Raw genomic sequence first — 9,964 nt, forward strand, 5'->3', positions numbered from 1 at the left:
AACACAGGCAGAAGTCGACCCACGGGCAGCCCCGCCGTGCCCAGCTTTGCTGCGCCCGTTCCTGATCAGGCTGGACCCCGCGCGGGGAGAACCCGCAGCTCGGACGGACGCCGGGGGCGATCGTCTCGCTGGCGCCCTCTGCCGGCAGCGCCCGCGCCGCCTCCCCGGGGCCGTGCCGGGCGCTCGGCCAGTGGGACCCGGGCGGCGACGGCAGGGCGACCCCTAGCGGCGGCGGTGGCCCCCCGGCATGGCCGCTCGCCCTCCGCCTTACGGCTCAGTGCCACCCCCGCCGCTGCTGCTCGTTAGGTCGGGGAGGAGGGAGGGTGCTTCGGTTTCTTTCCGCTGTTATGACAATCTTATTGTTTTTACAATGGAAAAATGAATTTGTTGAGAAGGTTTACAGCACTTCAATGCTGTGCCAATATATAAAAAATTAATCTGTTCAGCATCAGATACTGCTGTTGGAGAACTAGGTAAAAGAACATCTATCTCCATAGCTAGAATCACTAGGTAAAACTCTATGGTCAGCATTACCCAGAGATTAAAACTAGGTAGTTATTTTGGTTGCTCCTGTCCTTAAAATATGTGACCCACTCACAGAAGCAAATTACATGAACAAATGAAGAAATCACACACACACACACACAAAGAAAAGGCACCCCCACACCCCAAAACCCAACCATAAAGTTCATGCTTTTCAGGCAGACAATATTTAGCAAAGGACAGCAGAGCTTCTGTGTTTCCCAGTGCCACAGAGAAGGTATGGCTATTTCTATGGTTAAACATGGCCCTGAAGTTGTACAAGCTTACAAACTCACTACAGCAGCCTGAACTCTCTGGGAGCGATGGAAGAATTTCATACGAGGTTTAAATAAAGACAAGGGGCGCTGCTGATAGATGAATCTACCTGGGTCTCAACTGCTGGACTCAAAGTAAGTATGGATTAGAAGAGGGATGGAACAGCAGACAAAAGCTGGACAGAAAGGAGGCCGCAGGCCCTTCTCTGGTGGAGAAAATGGATCAGTGTAGAACAGGTAAGGTCAAAGTTTGATGGCATCAAGTGCCATATATCAACTTGTTCCTGAAACAAAACCACCACAAAGATATAAAATATTTCTGTATTTGGTTAAGCTTGCAACTATATTCATTCTTAAAACAAAACAAATACTTATGATCCAGTACGGGATAATGCTGAATATCAAATCACAGCCTTGCTACCGATAGTAATTTGACATGAGTAACTGGGCTTTCTTAAACCAATGCTCTTGTAAACCAAGTTGTATACAGACATCACCCACTCCTGAAGTGAAGGAGTTGGCAGCTACCACAAGAATAAATAAAACTGTGCAGCACCCATGTAGGTCAAAACCATGGTAGTACTGCATTCATAGATACGGGGTTTTTTAAGACAGGGTGGGACTAATGTTGTTCCAGTTTATTTCTACATTGCCTGGGCCCCATGATGTTACACTGTGACTTCTGCATCAAAGCCTCAGTTACAAAAAAAAAAAAAAAAGAGAGGAGTGCCTTTTTTCCAGGAGATGTGCATATTTGGTAATAAAGAACACACATTAGGAAATAGATAGAGTACATTGGTAAATGAAACAAATTTTGCAGTATTTGCTCTAGAAGTCTCCTTTCAAAAATCCCCAAAGAACCGCAGCCTTCTGAGTTTTCTGGGCTTGCCTATTATAGAGCTGATGTACTACAAACACTTACCATTACATAATGCTTAGTCAAAACAAAGACTGATGCAGTATGCCAGTGACACATCAAGGCTGGGAAAAATATTAAACGTTTGTCAGCAAGCATTTCCAAATGAGTTATGAATTTCAAACAGGACTGCATTCCTTACTTAAAATCTAATAAACAACTGATAACTTTTATGACCTTTCTGGCATCAAGTCCACTTCAGATGAAGTCTGAAGTTGTAAAGGTGGTTTCTAGAGGAACAAAAGGATATAGAAACAGAGGGGAAGAAATTCCCTCCAGAACATGCCATAGACCTCAAGAACAAAACTTCCATGGTTTCCCTTTACCCTTATAGCTCGAACAATAACTCTGGCCCAAAGAGTCTGTGCAGGGATGCTGACCTACCTACCTAGTCCATGCAGCGGTCCCTTTAACAGTGGAAAAACGCCTTCTGAACAGAAAAGTAAGAACCTTTCTAATAATGAGTTTACTTCAGAAAGAAAAATCTGCACAAGATAAAGGAACTACTACTATTGTAGAGGACAAACTATTTGTATTTTTTATTTATTGGGAAACAAGTTAAATACTTCTTAAACTTTTCAAATTATAGATGGAGAAGCAATCAAAGTAAAGTTCCAATTTTCTTTGAAATCAGCTTTTTACAGATATCAGATGAAGCCACAGGAGCATTTAACACTTTGTCCTACATAGATGGCAAGTAAAAATCACACCCAAGCAATATTCACTCTGCAGCAGTATTAAGAAACCCAACTTAACCCAAAATAGGCTAGTCTGAGTAGCAGAAGTGGGCTGATCTGATTCTTCAATTCCCCTGCTTTTATTATACTCTGTTTTTCTACAAACCATAGGAAAAAAACCCCAACATGTTATTAAAAGTTTCTATGTCTGTAGGTCTCCTAAAATAGACAAAAAAAAATGCAAGAGAATACAAAAATGAATGGAAATGTGTTTGATCATACTCTCTTTACTGTTGTTAAAAGCATCGTGTCTTTCTCCCTGATGGCTTAGCTTCTCAGTTCATTCTCCTACCTGTGACAGTTCCTTTAATCTATTTATGCAATTTGTATTACAGTTACTGAATTTCTGCAGACCTTGGACATTTATTTCATAAACATTAAACTGAGATGGACTGGGCCAGATCTCCAAGGAAATTCCAAGTGCTGAACAGAGCAGTTTTAGCAGCTCACTCTTCTGTAGCAGAGCTGATGCTGTATCCCCTGCTTAGATTTGGTTGCAAGATAGCTAGCGATGCCATCTCCCACAGGAAATGGCCAGTGACCCATCTGCTCCAGCTTCCAGCAGTCTGATGAACTCATTCAGTGTCTCTGATTTACATCCAACCTGTTTACTCAGCTGACAGGCTACACTAAATATATTCAGTTATAAACCTCATTTCTTCTGTTGAACCGCACTTATGAGTCAAAGTCAAAAGTGATTTTAAGAAAATTTCCAAAGAGTTGATTTAGACTGTGCCTACACCTTATTTGGTGGAGCAGGTACTTATCAGAAATACAATCCCTACTGAAATGAATATTCAAGTTTATAACATTTATCTGAGTTTTCCTGAAAGTCCTGTAAGCTTACAAGGTTACTGGACAAAAGGAAGACCAGTATCTCTTTTCAGGACTGTCTTTTGCGTGTGGCTCATACAATGACGTATAATCTGGGATTCCTCCCATATTTTGCCCAGAAGCATACTTTCAGTTCATAGTTTAAAAAGAGGGAAAGCCATTATTTCAAAAGAAAACATTCCATTTTGGGTCAGCTTAACATACCTCATTTCATTTTTAAAAGTAATTTTGAAAAGACTGTTTCAAGTTAATGCCACTAGTGGAAGCATGAAATACTTTAAACGCATTTATAATGTGGAGTTTTAGTTCAAAATTTTTTGTGGGATTTTTTCTTTATTTAAAAATGTTGTAGCTAGAAAGCAATTGTTTCAATATTCTTCCAAATACTGGATTATTAGTACTCTCTCTGCTCTCAGTTTCTTGCACCAGATAATTTTGCTTGAAGTAGATCTAGCAGATTTCCAGTTAGGTTCCTTCATATTACCTAGGTGAGAAACTACTACTTTGTTCTTGTTTTGTACAACCTTTTCTCCATTCAATTCTTTATGTAGACTAAGATGGAGAAAGATTAGATCCAAGGTGTAGTTCTGCTGAAACAGAAACATTTGACTTTGATAGCAGTCAAATTCAAGTATTTCCTTGAAAGACAGTTGAACCTTTAATGTCTTTTATTGAAACTAGGAAGAAAAAAAAAAATATTTTAACTATGCAAGCATAACTTCTCCAAGATGTTTACAACACTCAACAATACTATGCAGAGCAATACTGTAGCTTTATTTCATTGCACTTTTTTTCTGAAGCTTAGCATCCAACTACATAATTTTCAAACCAAGTTATTCAATAAAATGATAATTAAAATAAAACTCTCTTGCCTCTAGTCATAGTTTCTCTTAATTTCATTCTTCTGAAATTTTTCTTCAGGATTTTTCCATTCATATACTGGAAAGATACACAATTACAGAGGAGGGAAGCCGGGTTGGAAGGGACAGAGGGACCATAGATTTCTTATTTGCGGGTGTAATTTCTAACCTTTGTCTACAAATTTGTATAAAGTCGTGTTTGTATAAAACTATAAATTTACTTTTTTAACATATTGCTAATTCACTATAGTTTGGCCATACAGAGCAAACAGTGGCAACGTGTTACATAAGGAATATTTAGTAACAACAGTAAGCACATACAATCTGGGGGCAAAATGCACTGGCAAATACGCAAGACGTAAAGCTCTCCTCTGCTTGTTGAAAAGGTAAGCAAATAAACAAATTCCTAGCAAAAATTGCTACTCTGTACTTAGGTAAAATCATGCTGAAGGGTGATGAGGGCTACAGAGTAGCAGATACACGTGCACCACTAATTCCAACCGTACAACTGGATCAAAGCCCATTAATTTCTCCTTCCTGCAGGCATAAACCCCGCAGCTTTGGCGGGACTGTAAAGGTTAGTAAAACAGGTCAGCAGTACAGTTTCCTGATATGCCAGTCACTTGCCCTGTAACCTCTGGCACATCAGTCTGTTAAATGGAAAATAATTTTGTAGCTACAATACTGTAGCCATATTGTTATATATATATATATATATTTATATATATATAAATAAATACAAACAATGAGCACAGTGAAGTTTCACTCATTAATAAAGTGCTTTTAGATAAGTACATGAAGGCATTCTGTAAGTGCTCATCTAAATTCAAAATATAGTAACCTTTGGCAGAAATCTGTTTATTTTCTTCTGTGTCTATAAAGTTCTATTTTATACAAACAGAAAATATGCATTTAAATGATGAAACACATCATACCTCACAGTTTGTCGTAGATTTATCAGACTTCTTGTTTGGATGGAATTAGTAACTTACTTTGTTTAGTGTGAGGTATTCTGAGTATCTTCTAGTATTGATGTGCTTAGCATTTGTATTAGCAAGTAAAAACATTCAAAACATCTATCTAATATCTTTAGAATAAGAAGAAAACAATGAGATAATATTATCTAATCATGTTTTAGCAGGAACCAATTCATAATTGCTTTTGAAATGGAAACCACATGCACCAGAAAGCTGTTCCCAGAACTGGTATGGCATCTCTAGGCTGCAGTCACTGTGACTGACGGATAGTGCAGGCAGACTTAAACTATCTTCCATCACACAGCTCCCATGACAGAGTTCTCCAGCTGTTTGGCTGTGATGGTCTCCACCTCTGTGCATACTGTGAAGCCTGTGCAAGCGGCTAGAAGAACAACGTTGGCCGAGCCAGCAGTGAGCTTTTCACTGCTGCATTCCTAGTGCAGTGCTGCCACGGGCATCAACAGTACTGCCAGCTTTACCACCAGCAATGGAAGAGCAGAAGAAAATAGTTACATGCAAATTTCTGTGTCCATTTATACACTGATGCTCTAACATTTCAGTCAATACCAGTTGCTCCCCCTCTGTGTTGGTGGGACATAAAAGATCAACTCATTTCAAAGGACACACCTGTGCAACTCTTGTCCATGCTGATGAGCACTTGCAAAATTCAACACAGTAATGCAAGAAGTCCTTCTAAAACCAGATTAGCAATGTTAAATAAAGCAACCATGTAAGCCATCCTCTGATAAAAAATGATACATTTTTATGTCCAGAAATTCTACCTATTCCTAACCATATTTTACTGGCACTACATTGTCATGTAAAACCACAATCACTTCCTTGTTTACAAAATGTGTTGTATATTGCATGGAAATAATTTCAGCTGAAACCCCATAGAGCTAACTCAGCAAAACCAAAGTAACTTGGGGCTTTCTGAACTGCATAAAGGCAATTTCAGCCCACAAATTAAATCTATTAAAGCTGGTTAAATCTAGTCCTGCTTTGCTTAGATTTGAAATGGCTGTTGTAATGTTTTTCCTTTCAAATTAGCTACCAAGCAGTGATGTGTCACATTTCCGTAACACATGGATATTCAGGAAACTTCTGTTGGGAGCACTGCTTACCAGTTCTGTACTCCAGATGAAATCTGTCAGAAGCTGATCGTCAGGTAGGGGTGGTGGCATCACATATGGCTGGGGACAGCCAAAGTGCATCTGCTCCTGATGTCCAGTATGACATCTCTAACCAACGTACAAGAGAGGAATAGGAGTCCACTGGTCCTATGTCTCCTGTGGACTCTCTTACAGTTAGGAAACATCCAGTAATCCAATGATTTCCTCTTCCTAGCAGCCACCAGAATACTATCAAGGGGTTACATTGTTGCAAAGGAAAAGTGCCAAAATTTTGGGATATTCAAAGCTTCTTAAAAACAGGCCCTCTGCGTTGCATGTTAGGCATCTGCATAAGGAAACATCCAAAAACCTGAAAATTCAGACCAGACAGATTTGTTTGTGTAATGCACTGTACCAACCAGAAGCCAAGTATGTATCTCAGACACTGCCTGATGCTTCCTTCTGTTTCTCTGTGCCTTACTGTGCCCTATCATTCCTACACCTATGAAGATGTTTACAATGTAGCATGGTGATACTTATTTCTCACTGCAATATAACAAAAAGAACGTACTTAAAAGAAACATAGCCACCTTCACATCTGTTTCAAACTGTAGCCCAAGTGACATTCACCCAGCCTGCAATCCAACCTAAATGCTTCCTCTGTCTTCCACCTGGCATTTCAAAGCAGCAGAAGCTTAGCAATTAGCATTTACTGCTTCTGTTGTACTTGAGACAGCCACTATTTTAGGGATGGCAGAAATTTCAGGGATGAACCATTATAAAATCTAAGCTCAAAGAGCCTAAAATAAATGCCTTGTCAATCATTAGGAACCTAATTTCTGTAAGGATGAAATCTTAATGATGTTTGGTGAACTGGGCCCCTGTTACTTCCTTCCAAAAGGCAAAATTTAACCAAAATAATTGTATAACTTGATGAGAATCATTGGTGAACTCAAACTATGCTAACACAAATCAAATCTTTGAGGTGAAGGAGGTCAAAAAATTCATCAAACATATTAACAAAGTAATAAATGGATATAGGGTGATTTTTCTATCTTGCATTGGTAAACATAATACTAGAAAACAAGTTTTTGGTTTCTAGTATTTTTAAGGAATTCTGAGCAACTATAGATGATGCAGTTGAATGGAAAAATAATATCGATTGTAGGAATATTCTAGTTAAGAGACAAGCACTATGCAAAGCGTAAGCACAGTACTTATTTGTAGGACAGTAACACCATTAGGTTGGGACAAAATTCTTATTAACAACACAGTACCTAGTACAATGAAACTGAAGCCTTACATGCTAGTACACTAGCTGCCCCCCCCTCAAATTAATAGAAAAATTATATTCTTTCTGTTATTAAACAAAGATATGAACATGTACCCTGATAAATAGGATCCTTTAGGAAATTAAAATAAGCATAAAAAATAAAATAGCAAATAAAATTGTGTTTTGAAGCTTATTATTTGCTGCTTACAAATAGCTACTGACACTTAAGATGCTTCCCCATGACTTCAGAAACCAGTGGTTTTCCATTCAGCTATACATCATATTCATTATGTTGCAAAAATACATGAAGAAGCTCCACATACTGTAACAACCTACAGCATTAAAGTCATAAGCATTTAAGATTTACACATTGTAATGAACTCAGTTGTATTGCACAGGAACAGCAATATCCTTGTGTGATTTAATACAAGGCCTAAAATCACAGTTCCATAAGCAAAGCAAAAAAAGTCAGAGGCACTGGCAAAGGGCACACTTGGCACACACATATGCTGGTGGTTCACCCAAGTATCAGTAATAATTATTGTCTTCCCATGAACATTGTTAGGTTTGGCTCCTGCAATTCTACCATGATTTTTCCACAGCTGAGGATTCATTCTGTGAGTAATCACCATATTGGGGGTGGGGTGGTGGCGGTAGCGGAACCCAACAAAACAAAACAACCCCCAAACATACAATTACAGTCAATGGGTCTTGAATAAGCCTACCGAAGATTCAGGAAGGGAACAGCATTTCACTGTTAAAACTTTAAACTGGCACCTAAGACAGACCTATTCAAATACAGAAAAAACACCACTGAGGGAGATTTTCGTACCGCCTACCTCCACAGCCCCACAAATTTACATATGTTATAGGAAAGCTAAAGGAGAACTACAAGTCCTTTCATAATTCTCCTTTCACCTTCAAAGTCTTTCTGGGCAGTTTCCACTAGGTTGAACATCAGACTGTAAACATCTATAGATTTGTTTTTATATATAAAAAAAGTGTGTGCATGTATACAGACTACAAGTCTGAAATAGACAGAATATTCCCCTGGTAAAACAAATAAGTATAGAAATAAAGGGGAAAATGGTAGGATATGGCTTTTTTATTTGCAGATATATTTCCTGTTCTTTCCCCTATGCGCCATGAATATTTCTGTTTCACATCATGGCAAAATCACAGTGTCACGATCCATGCCCAGCCCTTGGAATGCCAGCACTGCTCATACAAATACTCAGCAAACTGTATTACAACTCAAGCCCTGATATAAAAATCAAACACGTATGAGAATAAAGTGTTTGTTTTGTAGATCTATGCACGCAGAACCAATAACCCAAATTACTACACAAAAGCACAACTCAGAAGCAAGTGCCAGATACCCAGAGGACCTACTATTTATATAACTAATGCTCTTCTTCCCACTGTTGCCGTAATCTGCAAAAAATTAAAGTGATTACATTTCTCATGTATTAAATGTGATTTATTTCAGATGTGTTCCAATTCATTCACTCAGGTGTCCTGACTAACACTTTTCTATGTTCAAATTGAAGTACATTGAGCAGCTAGAAGAGGATGTAGTATTAGCTGTTGAAGTTAATCATATTTTCTTAAGTTTTAATTGAGAGGCATTACATCACAGGATAATCTCTCCTCTTTCATTAGAAAAATTGATTTAGAGTTAACTGATTTTGAATGCAAAAAATAATTTCACGTTAAGCCTATAATAGTTAGCAAGCCACAAATCACATCTACAATTTCATTTTATTGTAATTTAAGTTACTACAATAGGTATAGTAAGTCTTCCCCAAATATTCTAGTATTTAAAAGATTAAAAGGAATCACCTCCGTGCTATTACCAGGAAAAATCAGACTAGCTGGAAATACTATGCTCGCTATAATAAAATGTTTAGTGAAAGTAAAGTAATTCAGAAAACAATAAGAAAAAAAACTAAGTTGTATATTAGCTAGCATTTAATTCAACCAAAAATGCCTTTAAATCATTTTATAATCAGCAGTAATACAATACTGAGCTGAAAAAATTACATGAACAAAACCCCTGAAACATGGAGTGATTTTTTTTTTCTTAAATTGTTGGAATTAGGGAAGAAATTTAATTTGAGAAGCATCTTTATCAATAGGCATAGTTTTTAGAGAACAGGACAGGACACAACCGTAACATTTTAATAACTTATAAAGTATTAAGGTATTAAATAGAATTATGTTGGAATTAACAGATTAAGAAATAGTACTTGGCTCATTAAGATAAAAATCTGTCTACTCTTAAGTCCTATAAAACAGACAAAGTCAGGAACTTGCATCTTCTGTTACTGTTATTATGGTCATGTTATGATTATGATTGTTTGTATGTTATGATTACTATTCAGGAAAAAAAGGCTAAGAAGGTCCCAATATATCGGGAATGCCATATTCTGATTAGCTAAGATAAAAATAGAGGCAA

Source organism: Falco rusticolus, chromosome 2, assembly GCF_015220075.1.
Source record: "Falco rusticolus isolate bFalRus1 chromosome 2, bFalRus1.pri, whole genome shotgun sequence".
NCBI lineage: Eukaryota > Metazoa > Chordata > Aves > Falconiformes > Falconidae > Falco > Falco rusticolus.